Here is a 25813-nt window from a genome sequence, read left to right on the forward strand (position 1 = left end):
AATTGGCTCACAGCCTGCCAACCAACTTAGTCAGGAAAGTGAAATGTTTGCCCAGGGCATTCATATTTCACGCCGAACTTTAATTGAACCCGAGGTTTGTGTCTCCCATAACCCATAGCACTTCTTTTATGGCAATGCGTGGAGTGTCTCCCTTACTCCTTCCCTTCATCTCCCAATTCCAAGATCCCTGTTGCACATGGGATACAATGTATCTATTTGAGAGGGAGAGCAAAAGAGAGGGAGAGACACGGTTTGACAGTAGCAAAGTGAGAAAGTGAAATGGAAGCTCTCTGCAGACGCCAGTGGTAGGAGCACAGGAAGGACTCACATTTCTTTTGCCTTGTTTGGCATTTTTCATGTGCTGGTATAATTTATTTATTAAACATCAATATAGTACCTTCATCCAAGGCGTTGCACGTATTACAAAAAGTACAAAAATAAGGTAAACCACAACCAAGGCATGAAACGAGAGACGTCTAATGCTTTCTTTAGCCCTTCATGTCTTTTTTAGCCTTGCTCTGCCATGTGATGTTCTGCTAAATGTGGATTCAAGATTTTGTGCGGTCCTCACCAACCTGGACCATGGACTTTGACTGCTCTCTGCACTACATGCTCAAATTCTACTTTTCATACAAAACAGGCACACCAGCAAAGCCGCCCATGCGTGTCATTTGAACACCCCTCCCAACCAATATCAAACATCAGAACACTGCACCTCTGCAACCAACTTACATACCACAACCCATGGCAGAACATCCCTTGGCACCACAGGCATATAAAGCACCCCTTCATGCAAAAACACCTTCATGCTTTTGGCACAGAACACCTGGCAACCGATCCACACATAGAGTGCAGGATACTTCCAGTGTGCATGCGTCAACACAAAAGCAAAGCCATCTTGCATTTCCCTCTTCTCCTCACTAATGTAACCCATCCCTCTCTCTAAGATCCTGCGGAGCCCCTGGAGACCATGCAAATGGCGCTGGATCGGGTATAAAACCCAGTAACATACCATAACCTTGATTTATGGGATCTGGGTCATCTGCCCCCGCAGTAAAACTGCTCGGGCCCCCGTTTTGTCTGTTCATTGACAACGGGGGCCCAGCCCATTTTTGTCCACCTCCTCCATTGTTAAGTATGCAGGGGACACCCCCGCAATCCCTGAGGCTACAGATACCTAACATGGGGAGCAGGGGACACCTCCAAACCCTGCTCCTCATGTTCCGGTATTTTGGCACCCAAATTGTTGGAAAAAATTCGAACTAATGGTAGTGACCGAATTGGGTCAACTCTACCATGCGATCAATATTTTCGGAACAATTTGGGTAATACCTCTTTAAGTGCATTGTGGGATTTATAGTGAACTAGCAGTGACATACGCTCACCTTCCCACCCCAGCACGAAAGGCTTAAATATGTATTCCTCCATTCGTATCCGTAGGGGAACGCGATTGTTTATACCATTTACCTAAACTGGCTTATTTTCTTGCCTTATACGTTGATCAATAGCTGATCTTCCTTTCAAATGCAGCAGTTTAATTGTTTTGCACTTTAGTTCAGGTTTTTTTCTTTCCATTGAAAATATTGTTTCGACTAACCACGAATTTCTAAGTTTATTATTCCTGCATTTGTTGCCAGTTACAAACCCAGAGTTGTCTATATTTGTCCTGTTTTTGTTATAGGGTTCAGTGTTATACTATACAGTCTGCAGGTGGCGCTACTGAGTCCTTGAAAACAGCTTCTTTTATATTAGTCCTCCTATTTAGTCCAACCCATGCAAACCCAATCTCTTTATTATACGCTAATTAGGAATAGGTTAGCGCCAACAGCGTAGATAAGAGAATGGCGAGTTGTGCATGGCTACCAGAAGCGCTGCTAGTAAGTGTCCCTGCCCTCCTGCCCCTGCAAGTGGGACGTTGAGTGATTGTGTTAGTGAGATACCTGTATTCCCGTCCAATATCCATGTTTTCTCTTCTAAATAATAAAATCTCAATCATGAAAGGAGTCATTCTGGATTTTCCAGATTTGCTCATGAAATTTCACTGATTGGACGCTTGGCTATGCTTTTCTGCAAAAAGGTGAAATCTTAAACTAGAATTACAGTAGATAACAAAAATATGCTACTGCATGTACTTCTCCTTCTTGAACAGAGTATATTGAGGGACTGGAAAGTACTGTTCACGTGGTTCCATGGTGTAATGGTTAGCACTCTGGACTCTGAATCCAGCGATCCGAGTTCAAATCTCGGTGGGACCTAGTTTTTTTGAAAAAAAACATTTAACATAAAAATGTTATGTCGACTTAATGTTAACAGGACGTGTCTTGCTATTTTTACTTGCAAATGGTGGCAGAAGTGACTTGTGTGTTTGGAGACGGTACACATGGTACTTTCATAGTCTTTATTTAAACAGAGAAGGCGTTCCCAGGTTTCTGCAACAGAACTTCAATTTCTCTGCCTTTCATCTCTTAGTGTTCTGTCTGAGCAGCAGGTCAGCAAAGTATTCGGGAAACAGTTGCATAGCATCTAACATTCTGTGCTCATTAATCTTGCTTACTGTCCTAAATCTACGTCCTTGCTTACTGTCCTAAATGTAAGTTGATGACTCTCCCATGACCGCAGAATCCCTTTTTTCGGTGCATGTTTTATCGCCTGGAACTGACAGGGGACCCTCTATCTAATACCTCTTTTTTTTTAGATGTACTCTCTTTGTACCCCTAAAACAGTTCAATCACATTGAGCTGGTTATGTATCAAACTCCCACATAACCTATTTCCTCCTCTTATTTAATGTGAACCAGCAGACCTTGAGACTCGCCACTTCAAGGACTATATGTCTTCTCAGTCTTTCTTTCATATCCATGTATGTTGATGCTTTTACATGTTTTTCAGATTGACACCAATGGAATGTTATTACACGTTTAATTCACTGAAAAGGAAAACGGACAACTGGTTCAAGAAGTAAGAACCATTTGCTGAGTTTTCCCGCTCGTTACCGCGTGTGTCTTGGTTTTGCACGTGATGTGCATGAAAACATATGTGCCTATATAGTATGGTTATAAAATGTAATATGTTGTTTTGGCAGCATCTCTAGAAACCATCTTAACATAAATCATGTTTCCCTTATATCTCCCATCTGCATTTCTCTTTGAAAGTCTTGATTTATTTTTCACTTTCCGGCAAATCATTACTAAAACATGGAATCTGTATGTTCCTGCAATGGACATAGATCCCTGCCAGCTGCCTTGCCTGTGCCCAGGACGAGAAAAGGTGCTTTGCTTCCCCTCACAATGGGTGGATGCTGCCGCTGTCCTTGAACTGATCAATAAGCTCAAATCCACTGGCTCAGCTGTGGCCCTGGAACAGCTTTTCCTTCAATGCCTTTAAGAGGCTCATCTGATCAACCCCATCTTTTCCGCTGGTTTGTCCCCCATATGAACACGGCAGGCGTTACCTTCATGCTTATAAAGAAACCAACACTGGACCCCGCCATACTGGCCTCTTATAGACTTATCTCCAGCCTTCTTGTAATATCTAACATGGTTCTATGTGAAAATGTCTGCAGGTAAATGTAGTCAGCAAAAAGTCATTTTAATAAAGTTAGTCATTCAATAAAAACTATGCCAGGTCTGAAAATGTTGCCAGTAAATAAGGTCACCAAAACACCTATTTTTAAATACACAAAAGCACAAGGCTGCAACCCTAAATATGAACTCCATTCCTAAACCGTCCCCTAACTCGAATTACACCACTTATCCTACCCTAAATTCTCACAGAACAGGAACCCTTCAGCACACGAATGCACTTTATTTGCATATTAGCGAATGCAAAATAAAGAGCAAATCAACAGTGAACCTGTCTCCAATACAATCACCAGGTCGCCACAAATTACACAGCCCTAGCCCTGACCCAAACCCTTCCTGTAATACTAACCTTACCTTAATTGCAACTCTAACACTTACCCTAATGATTACTTTACCCTAACCACTAGGTTTATCCTAACTGCTATCCTACGCCAACACCACCAGCCCTTTCCATCCTCTGTATCCATTTCTTTAACACTTCCCCAAACCAATACCCAAACCCTTCAGCTGACACAGAATCTCGTCTAACCACTAACCAAACCTGAACATATTTACTCTAACCCTAACCCCTATCCTTCCCCTAACCCTAAACCAGGCAATAACAAGCCCACTAAATACTCTTTTACCTAACAATTACTGTAGCAACACTACCAATTTTGGCTACTTTTCAGCTGCGTTTTTGACTACTTTTTGCTTGGCATCGTTTTCACCGCAGAGGTATTTTCACCACGACATTTTCACAGACTATTTTTGATGGCTATATTTTGTCGGGATACCTGTAACATGATGTGCTGGTTCTGTTGGAGCGCTTGGTGGCAGAAAATATGGCTGACCACCACATCCTGCTTTATTATGACATGACATGCAATTTGCAAATTGGAAGTATGTCAGGATGATGCAAAGTAGGAGTATACTGATGCTGTGAAAAGTCGGCATTTAGAGCTATTTTTAACTGGGCATGAATTGCTTTTTGTAGAGCCAGTTCAACATCCAGATGCATACTGGTCGCTGCACTGATGCCTTGAAAGCATTTTCGGAAACCTTAGTGAAGACACAATTACCACATTTGCTAAGGTAACATTACCAGCTTGAACACTCGTGCACATGTTGTTATTACACCGGTGGTAAAACAAGCAGCATGTTGTCATTGTGCTGGGGCTACAATGAGCAAAACTGTTGTAGTGACAAGGTTTATGCTAAGCACCAGCGTAATGACAAAAGATGTGTTGGAATTAGGGCGCTACAAAACCCTTCATGTGCATCTCTTAGCGCCAGGCCTAACGCCGCAATGTTTGTGTTCGTGTTTTGGGTGCTTCCAACGGTGCGGATGTTAACGTTTCAGCACTGCAAACATGCAGCCATATTGGGTAATTTCACTGTCACTACAACCAGACAAATACCTTCCCTGCTCCTGCACTAGAGCAGTGCAAATTGGATGAATCTCCCCCAATGCGTGCCAGCACACACAACCCTCTTCCGACCTGAAGCCATACAATGGGCTGACAGTATTTCCTAAGCATTTGCACACGAATGGTGTTGAGGAGCATCTCATGGTCTTCTCTGTAGCCGGCTTTAGTTTCCAAAATATGACATCTGGATTTCCAGATGCGGACATCATCAACTTTTCCTATAAAAGCAAAGATAATTTAAATGTACAAAACGTCCCCGACCACGAAGGGACTCGAACCCTCAATCTTCTGATTCGAAGTCAGACGCGCCTTATCCATTAGGCCACGCGGTCCACTGGTTGCAACATCCGTATACTTATATAAATAGCGTCCTCCATCACATTGCATATGCTATCTTGTCTGTCTATGAGGTTAGACCAGAGTCAATCCCCTCATTCTTTATTGAAGTGATATGTTGAACACATATAAAGATGAAGACCCATTTAAATATACAGCCCAGATCTAAAGTACAGGAACCAGTCTCTCACGCGTTTTACTTCTTTCTCTCTGTCTCGCTTCATCCCCGCCTGTCCCCAAATATTGTTCTCTCCTTTTCCGCCTGTATTCTCTCTATCCGTGGACTTCTGAGGCTGTGTCTTAATCGATGCAGCTCTCATGTTCATCTAATTAACTAAATAGATGAAGATGTGTCCTGGTCACCTGCATCACCACAAGCCACAGCGCCTTCCTTATGCACACTTATAAAAAAAAAAAGCAACACCAAAAACAACATACAGCCGCTTCCTAGATCCACAAGCTTATGAAAATGTGGGGGGTTGTGAGCTGGCAGAAGCAGCTTTAACGGAGTGACCATGCTAGGTCACAAGGGCCTGAGAGGAAGAGGAGGAGTAAGGGGAGAAAACATTAGTCAATAGACGGAGTTGAATGCAGACCCTTTAGGCCCAAATGCAACAACTGGCGACAAGCCATAAGTCCCACGCCGCGAGAGACGTCCACTGCACTCTGCAGTTCCTACGCGACTGCAGTCCACAGTTCCACTTGGCGCTGACTGCAGTGGCGTCCCATGCCGGCATCCAGACTCCGAGGTCAGGATGGTCTGCGTTCCAACATTACTGTTCCGCTGTGATCCGCAACTCCGCTTGCCACCAGCACTGTGTGGCGTCCCGTGCCCTCATCCAGAGACCTAGGTCAGGAAGTCCACGTACACTCTGAGGATGTACTCTGCTCAGCTGTTTCCTTTGACGCAACAGGCCCGGCTGCATTGCCATACCTGTATCCGCCACAGAGGGGTAAGAAAAGATGAGAACATTAAAGGATAAAGGCAACCGGTAAACAGAAGGTGTGGACCAGGAGGTATTTGCATCACCGGGAGGCCTGGAACAGCAGCAAGATGGACGAGCAGCCAGCTGAGCAACAAGCAAGGCAGAGTTCAAGCGCAAGGGCCACTTTCCTTTGAAAACCCCCACCATTCCCATTGCAGCTCCAATTCGACAAAGGTCCCCGGTGGGCAGAATGGGTGCAAGATTTCACCGATTTCATAGGTGCTGCATGGTAAGAAAAGTCTCTGGCCATATCTGGCATGATCACAAATGTGTTGGGCAATGAGATGAACGGTAAAATAAAGACCATACCGTAAGAAGAAAGAACACCGTATGACACCCGTGTGGGGGCACTGAACAAGAAATTAATCATCCAGCCCAACAGCGACTACAGAAATTAATACACTGCCGTTTGCGAGCTTTGCTGATGATGAGTCTACTAGGCTGAGGGTGATAGAAGGGTGTACATCGTCTACATTCTGGAAGCAGTTGCTGAAGCAGCCGCTGACCATTGACACAGTCATTGAGCTGGCCAGAGTGCATGAGAGGGTAGATCTGCAGACCACAGCCATTGAAACACAGAAAAAGAAGACAGAGAAAGATGAAACGGTGGCTGCTCTCATGACACCAAGAGGGCCGGTCAACCGGTTCATGGGAGGATCAGTTACCTCGAGGGGGCCTACTCGATATCCATACCAACAAACAGGCAGTCAGCTAGACCACAACGGATATGTTTCAGATGCGGATTCGCATTTCCGCACACCGGAACATGCCCAGCAATTTGTGAGGCATGCTCCAAATGTGGAAGAGAAGGACACTTTCACACCGTGTGCCAAGAAGGCAGACCTTTTCTGACAGCAAGGCCACCACAGACAACCATGTGGAGACCATCAATGAGGGCTTCCCAACAAACAACATGGAGGATACCACGGCCATACTCGCAGATGCCACAAAGAGTGATCAGAGCGATGGAACCGGTTCTGAAATTTGAGGTGGCGACATACAAAGAAATACCACACTAGTACGTGGATTATGCTGATCCATACGAGAATGAATTTAAAAGCCACTGAGATAATGTGGAAATGCTACAGGAGTTTTATATAGACTACACAGACGAATATTTTAATCTAATGCAAGGGGACCAGGAAGCCGAGGAAGGCCCAAGGGTGATGATTGACATGGGGCCTGCTACACATTGCTTCCTCATGGACATTGGAGCAACAGTGAGCATCATGGGAGAACACAAATTTCTCAAAATGGGTGCTAGGAAGATACTGCAAAAGAGAAAGATCCAGGCTCAATAGCCATCCGTGTGGGTTGCACACCTCAGTAACTACACATCCATTCGTCAATTTCAACTGACACTCGCACAACGAGGACGCTCGGCCAACGCCACGATACACGTGATAAGAAGCCCTATAGATGGGTGGTCCCTGCACAGTTACAAAACGGTGAAATCAATAGGACTCATGTATATAAACTGCCAAGATACAGAAGTGGTAAGGTGCGGTATGGGGCCCCGACAGCTAACGCACAGTGTGGCAAGATTATCACACAGACCCATTTCTAAAGAACAAGTGCGATAAACAAATACCGACCCTCTTCAAGGGACTGGGAAAATAGAAATGGAGCGTCAACTAGCTCCACATCGATGAAAAGGTGCGCCCAGTACCCCAACAGCCCCGGAGGGTTTGGTTTCATTTGCAACAGGCAGTGTCTCAGGAGGTTCAACAGCTGTAGCAAAATGAAATCATTAAGAAGGCGGTAGGGCCCACACCATGGATTTCACCCCTAGTGGTGGTTCCCAAGGAAGGAAGGCGCATCAGGATATGCTTCGACATGAGCGTAGCCAACACAGCCATCCAAGGAGAACGCCGCCGCAGACCAAAAATAGAGATATGATCGTGCAGCTTAACAGAGCCACAACAGTTTACAAGCTTGATCTATCTCAAGGATATCACCAGCTGGGACTGCATCCCTCATCCCATGTGATCATCACATTTGCGACACATAGTGGCCTTTTTAGATATATATGCCTTAATTTCGGCATCTCTTCGGCAGCAGAGATGTTTCAGGAAGCCATCAGGTAAGTACTGTTATCGATAAAGACCGATTTTAATTACAGCGATGACATTTTGGTATACAAAACCTCACAGAATGAACACGATCAGGCACTTATGGTATGTGAAGCATTGCAAACGCCAGGCCTCACTCTAAATTTTGACAAATGCAACATAAAGAAAAAGAAGCTGCGATTCTATGGACACGCCTTTTCAGACGAGGGAACGAAGCCAGGCCCAGACAAGGTACGCACCATAACTGACCTAGTGGCACCCACAACGGTATCAGAGGTGAGGTCGACCCGTGGGTCCTTTTCAAGGCTATGTAGTATGGTCCAAAGCCCCCTATGGGGTCCTTAGTGGTATACTGCGATTGGTCCTGTGATTACAGCTGGGCTCTTGAGGGGCCCTAATTATCCGTTGTGCGCGGCGTTATTGCGTCCTGCTCTGTGTCGGCTGCCCTCATTTGGGACATAAGAGTCCACAATGTACCTATACAATAAGAAAACTTTTTCCAAAAAAGTCAACACAATAAGACAAAATAAAACAAAAACCTTTTGCACCGAGCCCAAAACATGAGAAAACTGCGTAGAAAATCTATTTCTTTTTTCAAAAACAAATGCGAGGTATCCTGGGGGGCAGGATGACAGTTTTGAAAGCTGGTTGCGATTGGGGTCATTTACCCTTGGGCTGTCGATCCTCCCCCTCCTCTGAGCCTAGGAGGCTTAATAGCTATTAGGCATTCCTTTGGCCCATTAGATACATCTTTCATCCCAATTCAGAGGATATTTAGTTTAACAAATAGATGCTAGTCCTTAGAGTTGTGAACCATCTAAAGGCTGGGCTGAGCAATAAAGTGTTTGTCTACGTCATAGGGATATATTGATTGTGTGTGGGCAGGCTTGTGTCCTCTGCCAGTGTATGTTTCCTTCTGTTGTAACATTAATGAGTGTTTGCTGGTAGATGGTCTGCTCTACAAGATGAGAACGTTGACAAGATCTTGCTGAAGGCCCCCTTTCCAATTGGTGCCCCAGACTAAATGTCAGTTTAGTGCTGCCTTATGCCTGCAACCTCCTCAATGTGCGAGTGCTTAAGCAATCCCAAGCAAAGGGCTGGGGCCACCCCTGCTCGCATCCATATGGGTGCACTTCACAGCACTTACAACTCTTTGAGAAGAAGTGCTGGATCATTTATCAAAATGCAGCACTTTATAAAGGATGGCAACCAAAACAACAATCTCTTGGCGAAGAAGCAAGTGTCCAGTCCTTTGGGCCACCTGGGCTGGTTAAGATTCCTTTCATATACTTTCTATGCTACTCTTCCATCACAGCCACCCCTCCTCTGATTGCCTGAGAAAGGCAAGCGTTGCTATGACAAAGTGTCAGAAGAGGCCACTGAGCACAGCCCCTGAGCAAGTTAGGCTGAGAGCTAAATTGGCTCACAGCCTGCCAACCAACTTAGTCAGGAAAGTGAAATGTTTGCCCAGGGCATTCATATTTCACGCCGAACTTTAATTGAACCCGAGGTTTGTGTCTCCCATAACCCATAGCACTTCTTTTATGGCAATGCGTGGAGTGTCTCCCTTACTCCTTCCCTTCATCTCCCAATTCCAAGATCCCTGTTGCACATGGGATACAATGTATCTATTTGAGAGGGAGAGCAAAAGAGAGGGAGAGACACGGTTTGACAGTAGCAAAGTGAGAAAGTGAAATGGAAGCTCTCTGCAGACGCCAGTGGTAGGAGCACAGGAAGGACTCACATTTCTTTTGCCTTTTTGGGCATTTTTCATGTTCTGGTATAATTTATTTATTAAACATTAATATAGTACCTTCATCCAAGGCGTTGTACGTATTACAAAAAGTACAAAAATAAGGTAAACCACAACCAAGGCATGAAACGAGAGACGTCTAATGCTTTCTTTAGCCCTTCATGTCTTTTTCAGCCTTGCTCTGCCATGTGATGTTCTGCTATATGTGGATTCCAGCTTTTGTGCGGTCCTCACCAACCTCGACCATGGACTTTGACTGCTCTCTGCACTACATGCTCAAATTCTACTTTTCATACAAAACAGGCACACCAGCAAAGCCGCCCATGCATGTCATTTGAACACCCCTCCCAACCAATATCAAACATCAGAACACTGCACCTCTGCAACCAACTTACATACCACAACCCATGGCAGAACATCCCTTGGCACCACAGGCATATAAAGCACCCCTTCATGCAAAAACACCTTCATGCTTTTGGCACAGAACACCTGGCAACCGATCCACACATAGAGTGCAGGATACTTCCAGTGTGCATGCGTCAACACAAAAGCAAAGCCATCTTGCATTTCCCTCTTCTCCTCACTAATGTAACCCATCCCTCTCTCTCTAAGATCCTGCGGAGCCCCTGGAGACCATGCAAATGGCGCTGGATCGGGTATCAAACCCAGTAACATACCATAACCTTGATTTATGGGATCTGGGTCATCTGCCCCCGCAGTAAAACTGCTCGGGCCCCCGTTTTGTCTGTTCATTGACAACGGGGGCCCAGCCCATTTTTGTCCACCTCCTCCATTGTTAAGTATGCAGGGGACACCCCCGCAATCCCTGAGGCTACAGATACCTAACATGGGGAGCAGGGGACACCTCCAAACCCTGCTCCTCATGTTCCGGTATTTTGGCACCCAAATTGTTGGAAAAAATTCGAACTAATGGTAGTGACCGAATTGAGTCAACTCTACCATGCGATCAATATTTTCGGAACAATTTGGGTAATACCTCTTTAAGTGCATTGTGGGATTTATAGTGAACTAGCAGTGACATACGCTCACCTTCCCACCCCAGCACGAAAGGCTTAAATATGCATTCCTCCATTCGTATCCGTAGAGGAACGCGATTGTTTATACCATTTACCTAAACTGGCTTATTTTCTTGCCTTATACGTTGATCAATAGCTGATCTTCCTTTCAAATGCAGCAGTTTAATTGTTTTGCACTTTAGTTCAGGTTTTTTTCTTTCCATTGAAAATATTGTTTCGACTACCCACGAATTTCTAAGTTTATTATTCCTGCATTTGTTGCCAGTTACAAACCCAGAGTTGTCTATATTTGTCCTGTTTTTGTTATAGGGTTCAGTGTTATACTATACAGTCTGCAGGTGGCGCTACTGAGTCCTTGAAAACAGCTTCTTTTATATTAGTCCTCCTATTTAGTCCAACCCATGCAAACCCAATCTCTTTATTATACGCTAATTAGGTATAGGTTAGCGCCAACAGCGTAGATAAGAGAATGGCGAGTTGTGCATGGCTACCAGAAGCGCTGCTAGTAAGTGTCCCTGCCCTCCTGCCCCTGCAAGTGGGACGTTGAGTGATTGTGTTAGTGAGATACCTGTATTCCCGTACAATATCCATGTTTTCTCTTTTAAATAATAAAATCTCAATCATGAAAGGAGTCATTCTGGATTTTCCAGATTTGCTCATGAAATTTCACTGATTGGACGCTTGGCTATGCTTTTCTGCTAAAAGGTGAAATCTTAAACTAGAATTACAGTAGATAACAAAAATATGCTACTGCAAGTACTTCTCCTTCTTGAACAGAGTATATTGAGGGACTGGAAAGTACTGTTCACGTGGTTCCATGGTGTAATGGTTAGCACTCTGGACTCTGAATCCAGCGATCCGAGTTCAAATCTCGGTGGGACCTAGTTTTTTTGAAAAAAAACATTTAACATAAAAATGTTATGTCGACTTAATGTTAACAGGACGTGTCTTGCTATTTTTACTTGCAAATGGTGGCAGAAGTGACTTGTGTGTTTGGAGACGGTACACATGGTACTTTCATAGTCTTTATTTAAACAGAGAAGGCGTTCCCAGGTTTCTGCAACAGAACTTCAATTTCTCTGCCTTTCATCTCTTAGTGTTCTCTCTGAGCAGCAGGTCAGCAAAGTATTCGGGAAACAGTTGCATAGCATCTAACATTCTGTGCTCATTAATCTTGCTTACTGTCCTAAATCTACGTCCTTGCTTACTGTCCTAAATGTAAGTTGATGACTCTCCCATGACCGCAGAATCCCTTTTTTCGGTGCATGTTTTATCGCCTGGAACTGACAGGGGACCCTCTATCTAATACCTCTTTTTTTTTAGATGTACTCTCTTTGTACCCCTAAAACAGTTCAATCACATTGAGCTGGTTATGTATCAAACTCCCACATAACCTATTTCCTCCTCTTATTTAATGTGAACCAGCAGACCTTGAGACTCGCCACTTCAAGGACTATATGTCTTCTCAGTCTTTCTTTCATATCCATGTATGTTGTTGTTGCTTTTACATGTTTTTCAGATTGACACCAATGGAATGTTATTACACGTTTAATTCACTGAAAAGGAAAACGGACAACTGGTTCAAGAAGTAAGAACCATTTGCTGAGTTTTCCCGCTCGTTACCGCGTGTGTCTTGGTTTTGCACGTGATGTGCATGAAAACATATGTGCCTATATAGTATGGTTATAAAATGTAATATGTTGTTTTGGCAGCATCTCTAGAAACCATCTTAACATAAATCATGTTTCCCTTATATCTCCCATCTGCATTTCTCTTTGAAAGTCTTGATTTATTTTTCACTTTCCGGCAAATCATTACTAAAACATGGAATCTGTATGTTCCTGCAATGGACATAGATCCCTGCCAGCTGCCTTGCCTGTGCCCAGGACGAGAAAAGGTGCTTTGCTTCCCCTCACAATGGGTGGATGCTGCCGCTGTCCTTGAACTGATCAATAAGCTCAAATCCACTGGCTCAGCTGTGGCCCTGGAACAGCTTTTCCTTCAATGCCTTTAAGAGGCTCATCTGATCAACCCCATCTTTTCCGCTGGTTTGTCCCCCATATGAACACGGCAGGCGTTACCTTCATGCTTATAAAGAAACCAACACTGGACCCCGCCATACTGGCCTCTTATAGACTTATCTCCAGCCTTCTTGTAATATCTAACATGGTTCTATGTGAAAATGTCTGCAGGTAAATGTAGTCAGCAAAAAGTCATTTTAATAAAGTTAGTCATTCAATAAAAACTATGCCAGGTCTGAAAATGTTGCCAGTAAATAAGGTCACCAAAACACCTATTTTTAAATACACAAAAGCACAAGGCTGCAACCCTAAATATGAACTCCATTCCTAAACCGTCCCCTAACTCGAATTACACCACTTATCCTACCCTAAATTCTCACAGAACAGGAACCCTTCAGCACACGAATGCACTTTATTTGCATATTAGCGAATGCAAAATAAAGAGCAAATCAACAGTGAACCTGTCTCCAATACAATCACCAGGTCGCCACAAATTACACAGCCCTAGCCCTGACCCAAACCCTTCCTGTAATACTAACCTTACCTTAATTGCAACTCTAACACTTACCCTAATGATTACTTTACCCTAACCACTAGGTTTAACCTAACTGCTATCCTACGCCAACACCACCAGCCCTTTCCATCCTCTGTATCCATTTCTTTAACACTTCCCCAAACCAATACCCAAACCCTTCAGCTGACACAGAATCTCGTCTAACCACTAACCAAACCTGAACATATTTACTCTAACCCTAACCCCTATCCTTCCCCTAACCCTAAACCAGGCAATAACAAGCCCACTAAATACTCTTTTACCTAACAATTACTGTAGCAACACTACCAATTTTGGCTACTTTTCAGCTGCGTTTTTGACTACTTTTTGCTTGGCATCGTTTTCACCGCAGAGGTATTTTCACCACGACATTTTCACAGACTATTTTTGATGGCTATATTTTGTCGGGATACCTGTAACATGATGTGCTGGTTCTGTTGGAGCGCTTGGTGGCAGAAAATATGGCTGACCACCACATCCTGCTTTATTATGACATGACATGCAATTTGCAAATTGGAAGTATGTCAGGATGATGCAAAGTAGGAGTATACTGATGCTGTGAAAAGTCGGCATTTAGAGCTATTTTTAACTGGGCATGAATTGCTTTTTGTAGAGCCAGTTCAACATCCAGATGCATACTGGTCGCTGCACTGATGCCTTGAAAGCATTTTCGGAAACCTTAGTGAAGACACAATTACCACATTTGCTAAGGTAACATTACCAGCTTGAACACTCGTGCACATGTTGTTATTACACCGGTGGTAAAACAAGCAGCATGTTGTCATTGTGCTGGGGCTACAATGAGCAAAACTGTTGTAGTGACAAGGTTTATGCTAAGCACCAGCGTAATGACAAAAGATGTGTTGGAATTAGGGCGCTACAAAACCCTTCATGTGCATCTCTTAGCGCCAGGCCTAACGCCGCAATGTTTGTGTTCGTGTTTTGGGTGCTTCCAACGGTGCGGATGTTAACGTTTCAGCACTGCAAACATGCAGCCATATTGGGTAATTTCACTGTCACTACAACCAGACAAATACCTTCCCTGCTCCTGCACTAGAGCAGTGCAAATTGGATGAATCTCCCCCAATGCGTGCCAGCACACACAACCCTCTTCCGACCTGAAGCCATACAATGGGCTGACAGTATTTCCTAAGCATTTGCACACGAATGGTGTTGAGGAGCATCTCATGGTCTTCTCTGTAGCTGGCTTTAGTTTCCAAAATATGACATCTGGATTTCCAGATGCGGACATCATCAACTTTTCCTATAAAAGCAAAGATAATTTAAATGTACAAAACGTCCCGAAGTCAGACGCCTTATCCATTAGGCCACGCGGTCCACTGGTTGCAACATCTGTATACTCATATAAATAGCGTCCTCCATCACATTGCATATGCTATCTTGTCTGTCTATGAGGTTAGACCAGAGTCAATCCCCTCATTCTTTATGGAAGTGATATGTTGAACACATATAAAGATGAAGACCCATTTAAATATACAGCCCAGATCTAAAGTACAGGAACCAGTCTCTCACGCGTTTTACTTCTTTCTCTCTGTCTCGCTTCATCCCCGCCTGTCCCCAAATATTGTTCTCTCCTTTTCCGCCTGTATTCTCTCTATCCGTGGACTTCTGAGGCTGTGTCTTAATCGATGCAGCTCTCATGTTCATCTAATTAACTAAATAGATGAAGATGTGTCCTGGTCACCTGCATCACCACAAGCCACTGCGCCTTCTTTATGCACACTTATAAAAAAAAAAAGCAACACCAAAAACAACATACAGCCGCTTCCTAGATCCACAAGCTTATGAAAATGTGGGGGGTTGTGAGCTGGCAGAAGCAGCTTTAACGGAGTGACCATGCTAGGTCACAAGGGCCTGAGAGGAAGAGGAGGAGTAAGGGGAGAAAACATTAGTCAATAGACGGAGTTGAATGCAGACCCTTTAGGCCCAAATGCAACAACTGGCGACAAGCCATAAGTCCCACGCCGCGAGAGACGTCCACTGCACTCTGCAGTTCCTACGCGACTGCAGTCCGCAGTTCCACTTGACACTGACTGCAGTGGCGTCCCATGCCGGCATCCAGACTCCGAGGTCAGGATGGTCTGCGTTCCAACATTACTGTTCCGCTGTGATCCGCAACTCCGCTTGCCACCAGCACTGTGTGGCGTCCCGTGCCCTCATCCAGAGACCTAGGTCAGGAAGTCCACGTACACTCTGAGGATGTACTCTGCTCAGCTGTTTCCTTTGACGCAACAGGCCCGGCTGCATTGCCATACCTGTATCCGCCACAGAGGGGTAAGAAAAGATGAGAACATTAAAGGATAAAGGCAACCGGTAAACAGAAGGTGTGGACCAGGAGGTATTTGCATCACCGGGAGGCCTGGAACAGCAGCAAGATGGACGAGCAGCCAGCTGAGCAGCAAGCAAGGCAGAGTTCAAGCGCAAGGGCCACTTTCCTTTGAAAACCCCCACCATTCCCATTGCAGCTCCAATTCGACAAAGGTCCCTGGTGGGCAGAATGGGTGCAAGATTTCACCGATTTCATAGGTGCTGCAGGGTAAGAAAAGTCTCTGGCCATATCTGGCATGATCACAAATGTGTTGGGCAATGAGATGAACGGTAAAATAAAGACCATACCGTAAGAAGAAAGAACACCGTATGACACCCGTGTGGGGGCACTGAACAAGAAATTAATCATCCAGCCCAACAGCGACTACAGAAATTAATACACTGCCGTTTGCGAGCTTTGCTGATGATGAGTCTACTAGGCTGAGGGTGATAGAAGGGTGTACATCGTCTACATTCTGGAAGCAGTTGCTGAAGCAGCCGCTGACCATTGACACAGTCATTGAGCTGGCCAGAGTGCATGAGAGGGTAGATCTGCAGACCACAGCCATTGAAACACAGAAAAAGAAGACAGAGAAAGATGAAACGGTGGCTGCTCTCATGACACCAAGAGGGCCGGTCAACCGGTTCATGGGAGGACCAGTTACCTCGAGGGGGCCTACTCGATATCCATACCAACAAACAGGCAGTCAGCTAGACCACAACGGATATGTTTCAGATGCGGATTCGCATTTCCGCACACCGGAACATGCCCAGCAATTTGTGAGGCATGCTCCAAATGTGGAAGAGAAGGACACTTTCACACCGTGTGCCAAGAAGGCAGACCTTTTCTGACAGCAAGGCCACCACAGACAACCATGTGGAGACCATCAATGAGGGCTTCCCAACAAACAACATGGAGGATACCACGGCCATACTCGCAGATGCCACAAAGAGTGATCAGAGCGATGGAACCGGTTCTGAAATTTGAGGTGGCGACATACAAAGAAATACCACACTAGTACGTGGATTATGCTGATCCATACGAGAATGAATTTAAAAGCCACTGAGATAATGTGGAAATGCTACAGGAGTTTTATATAGACTACACAGACGAATATTTTAATCTAATGCAAGGGGACCAGGAAGCCGAGGAAGGCCCAAGGGTGATGATTGACATGGGGCCTGCTACACATTGCTTCCTCATGGACATTGGAGCAACAGTGAGCATCATGGGAGAACACAAATTTCTCAAAATGGGTGCTAGGAAGATACTGCAAAAGAGAAAGATCCAGGCTCAATAGCCATCCGTGTGGGTTGCACACCTCAGTAACTACACATCCATTCGTCAATTTCAACTGACACTCGCACAACGAGGACGCTCGGCCAACGCCACGATACACGTGATAAGAAGCCCTATAGATGGGTGGTCCCTGCACAGTTACAAAACGGTGAAATCAATAGGACTCATGTATATAAACTGCCAAGATACAGAAGTGGTAAGGTGCGGTATGGGGCCCCGACAGCTAACGCACAGTGTGGCAAGATTATCACACAGACCCATTTCTAAAGAACAAGTGCGATAAACAAATACCGACCCTCTTCAAGGGACTGGGAAAATAGAAATGGAGCGTCAACTAGCTCCACATCGATGAAAAGGTGCGCCCAGTACCCCAACAGCCCCGGAGGGTTTGGTTTCATTTGCAACAGGCAGTGTCTCAGGAGGTTCAACAGCTGTAGCAAAATGAAATCATTAAGAAGGCGGTAGGGCCCACACCATGGATTTCACCCCTAGTGGTGGTTCCCAAGGAAGGAAGGCGCATCAGGATATGCTTCGACATGAGCGTAGCCAACACAGCCATCCAAGGAGAACGCCGCCGCAGACCAAAAATAGAGATATGATCGTGCAGCTTAACAGAGCCACAACAGTTTACAAGCTTGATCTATCTCAAGGATATCACCAGCTGGGACTGCATCCCTCATCCCATGTGATCATCACATTTGCGACACATAGTGGCCTTTTTAGATATATATGCCTTAATTTCGGCATCTCTTCGGCAGCAGAGATGTTTCAGGAAGCCATCAGGTAAGTACTGTTATCGATAAAGACCGATTTTAATTACAGCGATGACATTTTGGTATACAAAACCTCACAGAATGAACACGATCAGGCACTTATGGTATGTGAAGCATTGCAAACGCCAGGCCTCACTCTAAATTTTGACAAATGCAACATAAAGAAAAAGAAGCTGCGATTCTATGGACACGCCTTTTCAGACGAGGGAACGAAGCCAGGCCCAGACAAGGTACGCACCATAACTGACCTAGTGGCACCCACAACGGTATCAGAGGTGAGGTCGACCCGTGGGTCCTTTTCAAGGCTATGTAGTATGGTCCAAAGCCCCCTATGGGGTCCTTAGTGGTATACTGCGATTGGTCCTGTGATTACAGCTGGGCTCTTGAGGGGCCCTAATTATCCGTTGTGCGCGGCGTTATTGCGTCCTGCTCTGTGTCGGCTGCCCTCATTTGGGACATAAGAGTCCACAATGTACCTATACAATAAGAAAACTTTTTCCAAAAAAGTCAACACAATAAGACAAAATAAAACAAAAACCTTTTGCACCGAGCCCAAAACATGAGAAAACTGCGTAGAAAATCTATTTCTTTTTTCAAAAACAAATGCGAGGTATCCTGGGGGGCAGGATGACAGTTTTGAAAGCTGGTTGCGATTGGGGTCATTTACCCTTGGGCTGTCGATCCTCCCCCTCCTCTGAGCCTAGGAGGCTTAATAGCTATTAGGCATTCCTTTGGCCCATTAGATACATCTTTCATCCCAATTCAGAGGATATTTAGTTTAACAAATAGATGCTAGTCCTTAGAGTTGTGAACCATCTAAAGGCTGGGCTGAGCAATAAAGTGTTTGTCTACGTCATAGGGATATATTGATTGTGTGTGGGCAGGCTTGTGTCCTCTGCCAGTGTATGTTTCCTTCTGTTGTAACATTAATGAGTGTTTGCTGGTAGATGGTCTGCTCTACAAGATGAGAACGTTGACAAGATCTTGCTGAAGGCCCCCTTTCCAATTGGTGCCCCAGACTAAATGTCAGTTTAGTGCTGCCTTATGCCTGCAACCTCCTCAATGTGCGAGTGCTTAAGCAATCCCAAGCAAAGGGCTGGGGCCACCCCTGCTCGCATCCATATGGGTGCACTTCACAGCACTTACAACTCTTTGAGAAGAAGTGCTGGATCATTTATCAAAATGCAGCACTTTATAAAGGATGGCAACCAAAACAACAATCTCTTGGCGAAGAAGCAAGTGTCCAGTCCTTTGGGCCACCTGGGCTGGTTAAGATTCCTTTCATATACTTTCTATGCTACTCTTCCATCACAGCCACCCCTCCTCTGATTGCCTGAGAAAGGCAAGCGTTGCTATGACAAAGTGTCAGAAGAGGCCACTGAGCACAGCCCCTGAGCAAGTTAGGCTGAGAGCTAAATTGGCTCACAGCCTGCCAACCAACTTAGTCAGGAAAGTGAAATGTTTGCCCAGGGCATTCATATTTCACGCCGAACTTTAATTGAACCCAAGGTTTGTGTCTCCCATAACCCATAGCACTTCTTTTATGGCAATGCGTGGAGTGTCTCCCTTACTCCTTCCCTTCATCTCCCAATTCCAAGATCCCTGTTGCACATGGGATACAATGTATCTATTTGAGAGGGAGAGCAAAAGAGAGGGAGAGACACGGTTTGACAGTAGCAAAGTGAGAAAGTGAAATGGAAGCTCTCTGCAGACGCCAGTGGTAGGAGCACAGGAAGGACTCACATTTCTTTTGCCTTTTTGGGCATTTTTCATGTTCTGGTATAATTTATTTATTAAACATTAATATAGTACCTTCATCCAAGGCGTTGTACGTATTACAAAAAGTACAAAAATAAGGTAAACCACAACCAAGGCATGAAACGAGAGACGTCTAATGCTTTCTTTAGCCCTTCATGTCTTTTTCAGCCTTGCTCTGCCATGTGATGTTCTGCTATATGTGGATTCCAGCTTTTGTGCGGTCCTCACCAACCTCGACCATGGACTTTGACTGCTCTCTGCACTACATGCTCAAATTCTACTTTTCATACAAAACAGGCACACCAGCAAAGCCGCCCATGCATGTCATTTGAACACCCCTCCCAACCAATATCAAACATCAGAACACTGCACCTCTGCAACCAACTTACATACCACAACCCATGGCAGAACATCCCTTGGCACCACAGGCATATAAAGCACCCCTTCATGCAAAAACACCTTCATGCTTTTGGCACAGAACACCTGGCAACCGATCCACACATAGAGTGCAGGATACTTCCAGTGTGCATGCGTCAACACAAAAGCAAAGCCATCTTGCATTTCCCTCTTCTCCTCACTAATGTAACCCATCCCTCTCTCTAAGATCCTGCGGAGCCCCTGGAGACCATGCAAATGGCGCTGGATCGGGTATCAAACCCAGTAACATACCATAACCTTGATTTATGGGATCTGGGTCATCTGCCCCCGCAGTAAAACTGCTCGGGCCCCCGTTTTGTCTGTTCATTGACAACGGGGGCCCAGCCCATTTTTGTCCACCTCCTCCATTGTTAAGTATGCAGGGGACATCCCCGCAATCCCTGAGGCTACAGATACCTAACATGGGGAGCAGGGGACACCTCCAAACCCTGCTCCTCATGTTCCGGTATTTTGGCACCCAAATTGTTGGAAAAAATTCGAACTAATGGTAGTGACCGAATTGGGTCAACTCTACCATGCGATCAATATTTTCGGAACAATTTGGGTAATACCTCTTTAAGTGCATTGTGGGATTTATAGTGAACTAGCAGTGACATACGCTCACCTTCCCACCCCAGCACGAAAGGCTTAAATATGTATTCCTCCATTCGTATCCGTAGGGGAACGCGATTGTTTATACCATTTACCTAAACTGGCTTATTTTCTTGCCTTATACGTTGATCAATAGCTGATCTTCCTTTCAAATGCAGCAGTTTAATTGTTTTGCACTTTAGTTCAGGTTTTTTTCTTTCCATTGAAAATATTGTTTCGACTAACCACGAATTTCTAAGTTTATTATTCCTGCATTTGTTGCCAGTTACAAACCCAGAGTTGTCCATATTTGTCCTGTTTTTGTTATAGGGTTCAGTGTTATACTATACAGTCTGCAGGTGGCGCTACTGAGTCCTTGAAAACAGCTTCTTTTATATTAGTCCTCCTATTTAGTCCAACCCATGCAAACCCAATCTCTTTATTATACGCTAATTAGGAATAGGTTAGCGCCAACAGCGTAGATAAGAGAATGGCGAGTTGTGCATGGCTACCAGAAGCGCTGCTAGTAAGTGTCCCTGCCCTCCTGCCCCTGCAAGTGGGACGTTGAGTGATTGTGTTAGTGAGATACCTGTATTCCCGTCCAATATCCATGTTTTCTCTTCTAAATAATAAAATCTCAATCATGAAAGGAGTCATTCTGGATTTTCCAGATTTGCTCATGAAATTTCACTGATTGGACGCTTGGCTATGCTTTTCTGCAAAAAGGTGAAATCTTAAACTAGAATTACAGTAGATAACAAAAATATGCTACTGCATGTACTTCTCCTTCTTGAACAGAGTATATTGAGGGACTGGAAAGTACTGTTCACGTGGTTCCATGGTGTAATGGTTAGCACTCTGGACTCTGAATCCAGCGATCCGAGTTCAAATCTCGGTGGGACCTAGTTTTTTTTGAAAAAAAACATTTAACATAAAAATGTTATGTCGACTTAATGTTAACAGGACGTGTCTTGCTATTTTTACTTGCAAATGGTGGCAGAAGTGACTTGTGTGTTTGGAGACGGTACACATGGTACTTTCATAGTCTTTATTTAAACAGAGAAGGCGTTCCCAGGTTTCTGCAACAGAACTTCAATTTCTCTGCCTTTCATCTCTTAGTGTTCTCTCTGAGCAGCAGGTCAGCAAAGTATTCGGGAAACAGTTGCATAGCATCTAACATTCTGTGCTCATTAATCTTGCTTACTGTCCTAAATCTACGTCCTTGCTTACTGTCCTAAATGTAAGTTGATGACTCTCCCATGACCGCAGAATCCCTTTTTTCGGTGCATGTTTTATCGCCTGGAACTGACAGGGGACCCTCTATCTAATACCTCTTTTTTTTTAGATGTACTCTCTTTGTACCCCTAAAACAGTTCAATCACATTGAGCTGGTTATGTATCAAACTCCCACATAACCTATTTCCTCCTCTTATTTAATGTGAACCAGCAGACCTTGAGACTCGCCACTTCAAGGACTATATGTCTTCTCAGTCTTTCTTTCATATCCATGTATGTTGTTGTTGCTTTTACATGTTTTTCAGATTGACACCAATGGAATGTTATTACACGTTTAATTCACTGAAAAGGAAAACGGACAACTGGTTCAAGAAGTAAGAACCATTTGCTGAGTTTTCCCGCTCGTTACCGCGTGTGTCTTGGTTTTGCACGTGATGTGCATGAAAACATATGTGCCTATATAGTATGGTTATAAAATGTAATATGTTGTTTTGGCAGCATCTCTAGAAACCATCTTAACATAAATCATGTTTCCCTTATATCTCCCATCTGCATTTCTCTTTGAAAGTCTTGATTTATTTTTCACTTTCCGGCAAATCATTACTAAAACACGGAATCTGTATGTTCCTGCAATGGACATAGATCCCTGCCAGCTGCCTTGCCTGTGCCCAGGACGAGAAAAGGTGCTTTGCTTCCCCTCACAATGGGTGGATGCTGCCGCTGTCCTTGAACTGATCAATAAGCTCAAATCCACTGGCTCAGCTGTGGCCCTGGAACAGCTTTTCCTTCAATGCCTTTAAGAGGCTCATCTGATCAACCCCATCTTTTCCGCTGGTTTGTCCCCCATATGAACACGGCAGGCGTTACCTTCATGCTTATAAAGAAACCAACACTGGACCCCGCCATACTGGCCTCTTATAGACTTATCTCCAGCCTTCTTGTAATATCTAACATGGTTCTATGTGAAAATGTCTGCAGGTAAATGTAGTCAGCAAAAAGTCATTTTAATAAAGTTAGTCATTCAATAAAAACTATGCCAGGTCTGAAAATGTTGCCAGTAAATAAGGTCACCAAAACACCTATTTTTAAATACACAAAAGCACAAGGCTGCAACCCTAAATATGAACTCCATTCCTAAACCGTCCCCTAACTCGAATTACACCACTTATCCTACCCTAAATTCTCACAGAACAGGAACCCTTCAGCACACGAATGCACTTTATTTGCATATTAGCGAATGCAAAATAAAGAGCAAATCAACAGTGAACCTGTCTCCAATACAATCACCAGGTCGCCACAAATTACACAGCCCTAGCCCTGACCCAAACCCTTCCTGTAATACTAACCTTACCTTAATTGCAACTCTAACACTTACCCTAATGATTACTTTACCCTAACCACTAGGTTTAACCTAACTGCTATCCTATGCCAACACCACCAGCCCTTTCCATCCTCTGTATCCATTTCTTTAACACTTCCCCAAACCAATACCCAAACCCTTCAGCTGACACAGAATCTCGTCTAACCACTAACCAAACCTGAACATATTTACTCTAACCCTAACCCCTATCCTTCCCCTAACCCTAAACCAGGCAATAACAAGCCCACTAAATACTCTTTTACCTAACAATTACTGTAGCAACACTACCAATTTTGGCTACTTTTCAGCTGCGTTTTTGACTACTTTTTGCTTGGCATCGTTTTCACTGCAGAGGTATTTTCACCACGACATTTTCACAGACTATTTTTGATGGCTATATTTTGTCGGGATACCTGTAACATGATGTGCTGGTTCTGTTGGAGCGCTTGGTGGCAGAAAATATGGCTGACCACCACATCCTGCTTTATTATGACATGACATGCAATTTGCAAATTGGAAGTATGTCAGGATGATGCAAAGTAGGAGTATACTGATGCTGTGAAAAGTCGGCATTTAGAGCTATTTTTAACTGGGCATGAATTGCTTTTTGTAGAGCCAGTTCAACATCCAGATGCATACTGGTCGCTGCACTGATGCCTTGAAAGCATTTCCGGAAACCTTAGTGAAGACACAATTACCACATTTGCTAAGGTAACATTACCAGCTTGAACACTCGTGCACATGTTGTTATTACACCGGTGGTAAAACAAGCAGCATGTTGTCATTGTGCTGGGGCTACAATGAGCAAAACTGTTGTAATGACAAGGTTTATGCTAAGCACCAGCGTAATGACAAAAGATGTGTTGGAATTAGGGCGCTACAAAACCCTTCATGTGCATCTCTTAGCTCCAGGCCTAACGCCGCAATGTTTGTGTTCGTGTTTTGGGTGCTTCCAACGGTGCGGATGTTAACGTTTCAGCACTGCAAACATGCAGCCATATTGTGTAATTTCACTGTCACTACAACCAGACAAATACCTTCCCTGCTCCTGCACTAGAGCAGTGCAAATTGGATGAATCTCCCCCAATGCGTGCCAGCACACACAACCCTCTTCCGACCTGAAGCCATACAATGGGCTGACAGTATTTCCTAAGCATTTGCACACGAATGGTGTTGAGGAGCATCTCATGGTCTTCTCTGTAGCCGGCTTTCGTTTCCAAAATATGACATCTGGATTTCCAGATGCGGACATCATCAACTTTTCCTATAAAAGCAAAGATAATTTAAATGTACAAAACGTCCCCGACCACGAAGGGACTCGAACCCTCAATCTTCTGATTCGAAGTCAGACGCCTTATCCATTAGGCGCGGTCCACTGGTTGCAACATCTGTATACTTATATAAATAGCGTCCTCCATCACATTGCATATGCTATCTTGTCTGTCTATGAGGTTAGACCAGAGTCAATCCCCTCATTCTTTATGGAAGTGATATGTTGAACACATATAAAGATGAAGACCCATTTAAATATACAGCCCAGATCTAAAGTACAGGAACCAGTCTCTCACGCGTTTTACTTCTTTCTCTCTGTCTCGCTTCATCCCCGCCTGTCCCCAAATATTGTTCTCTCCTTTTCCGCCTGTATTCTCTCTATCCGTGGACTTCTGAGGCTGTGTCTTAATCGATGCAGCTCTCATGTTCATCTAATTAACTAAATAGATGAAGATGTGTCCTGGTCACCTGCATCACCACAAGCCACAGCGCCTTCCTTATGCACACTTATAAAAAAAAAAAGCAACACCAAAAACAACATACAGCCGCTTCCTAGATCCACAAGCTTATGAAAATGTGGGGGGTTGTGAGCTGGCAGAAGCAGCTTTAACGGAGTGACCATGCTAGGTCACAAGGGCCTGAGAGGAAGAGGAGGAGTAAGGGGAGAAAACATTAGTCAATAGACGGAGTTGAACGCAGACCCTTTAGGCCCAAATGCAACAACTGGCGACAAGCCATAAGTCCCACGCCGCGAGAGACGTCCACTGCACTCTGCAGTTCCTACGCGACTGCAGTCCACAGTTCCACTTGACACTGACTGCAGTGGCGTCCCATGCCGGCATCCAGACTCCGAGGTCAGGATGGTCTGCGTTCCAACATTACTGTTCCGCTGTGATCCGCAACTCCGCTTGCCACCAGCACTGTGTGGCGTCCCGTGCCCTCATCCAGAGACCTAGGTCAGGAAGTCCACGTACACTCTGAGGATGTACTCTGCTCAGCTGTTTCCTTTGACGCAACAGGCCCGGCTGCAT

General features: G+C 44.6%; 4 non-coding genes across 4 annotated transcripts; 3 read left to right on the forward strand and 1 right to left on the reverse strand.

Moving 5' to 3' along the window:
• Nucleotides 1-2183: 2183 nt before the first annotated feature.
• On the forward strand, nucleotides 2184-2255 carry TRNAQ-CUG (transfer RNA glutamine (anticodon CUG)). Its single transcript has one exon. It is a non-coding gene; the product is annotated as a tRNA-Gln (tRNA).
• A 2991-nt stretch (nucleotides 2256-5246) lies between these two features.
• Nucleotides 5247-5321, reverse strand: TRNAR-UCG (transfer RNA arginine (anticodon UCG)). The gene has a single exon. It is a non-coding gene; the product is annotated as a tRNA-Arg (tRNA).
• A 6663-nt stretch (nucleotides 5322-11984) lies between these two features.
• TRNAQ-CUG (transfer RNA glutamine (anticodon CUG)) lies at nucleotides 11985-12056 on the forward strand. Its single transcript has one exon. It is a non-coding gene; the product is annotated as a tRNA-Gln (tRNA).
• Nucleotides 12057-21746: 9690 nt separating this feature from the next.
• Nucleotides 21747-21818, forward strand: TRNAQ-CUG (transfer RNA glutamine (anticodon CUG)). The gene has a single exon. It is a non-coding gene; the product is annotated as a tRNA-Gln (tRNA).
• The last annotated feature ends 3995 nt before the right edge of the window (nucleotides 21819-25813 follow it).

Source organism: Ambystoma mexicanum, assembly GCF_040938575.1.
Source record: "Ambystoma mexicanum isolate Mex_15411 chromosome 12 unlocalized genomic scaffold, UKY_AmexF1_1 Mex_chr12_unloc.2, whole genome shotgun sequence".
Taxonomy (NCBI): Eukaryota; Metazoa; Chordata; class Amphibia; order Caudata; family Ambystomatidae; genus Ambystoma; species Ambystoma mexicanum.